Source organism: Limulus polyphemus, unplaced genomic scaffold (genome assembly GCF_000517525.1).
Source record: "Limulus polyphemus unplaced genomic scaffold, Limulus_polyphemus-2.1.2 Scaffold101164, whole genome shotgun sequence".
Classification (NCBI taxonomy): domain Eukaryota; kingdom Metazoa; phylum Arthropoda; class Merostomata; order Xiphosura; family Limulidae; genus Limulus; species Limulus polyphemus.
This window is the reverse complement of record NW_013766760.1, coordinates 1-828: the sequence shown is the minus strand read 5'-3', so window position 1 is coordinate 828 and position 828 is coordinate 1. Positions and strand designations below refer to the sequence as shown.

The following is an 828-nucleotide window of genomic DNA, read 5'->3' as shown; positions in this document are numbered from 1 at the left end:
AATAATATATATATATATAATAGAAATATTTCAGAGAAAGAACGGGACAAAGTCAATATGTAAAACAGAAACAGAATGGGACAAAGACAAGATGTTAAACAGAGAGAGAACGAGACAAAGACAAGATGTTAAACAGAGAGAGAACGAGACAAAGACAATATCTAAACAGAGAGAGAACGAGACAAAGACAAGATGTTAAACAGAGAGAGAACGAGACAAAGACAATATCTAAACAGAGACAAAGACAAGATGTTAAACAGAGAAAGAACGAGACAAAGACAATATCTAAACAGAGACAGAACGAGACAAAGACAAGATGTTAAACAGAGAGAGAACGAGACAAAGACAATATCTAAACAGAGAAAGAACGAGACAAAGACAATATCTAAACAGAGACAGAATGAGACAAAGACAATATCTAAACAGAGACAGAACGAGACAAAGACAATATCTAAACAGAGACAGAACGAGACAAAGACAATATCTAAACAAAGACAGAACGAGACAAAGACAAGATGTAAAACAGAGCCAGAACGAGACAAATACAAGATCTAAACAGAGTCAAAACGGGACAAAGAGAAAGTGTAAAACAGAGACAGAACGAGACAAAGACAAGATCTAACCAGAGACAGAACGAGACAAAGACAAGATGTAAAACAGAGACAGAACGAGACAAATACAAGATCTAAACAGAGGCAAAACGAGACAAATACAAGATCTAAACAGAGACAGAACGGGAAAAAGACAAGATGTAAAACAGAGCCAGAACGAGACAAATACAAGATCTAAACAGAGGCAAAACGAGACAAATACAAGATCTAAACAGAG

At 35.6% G+C, this 828-nt stretch overlaps 1 pseudogene; it reads left to right on the top strand.

Annotated features, from left to right (window-relative positions):
• The first annotated feature begins 188 nt into the window (after positions 1-188).
• LOC106477920 lies at positions 189-805 on the top strand (annotated as a pseudogene).
• Positions 806-828: the final 23 nt, after the last annotated feature.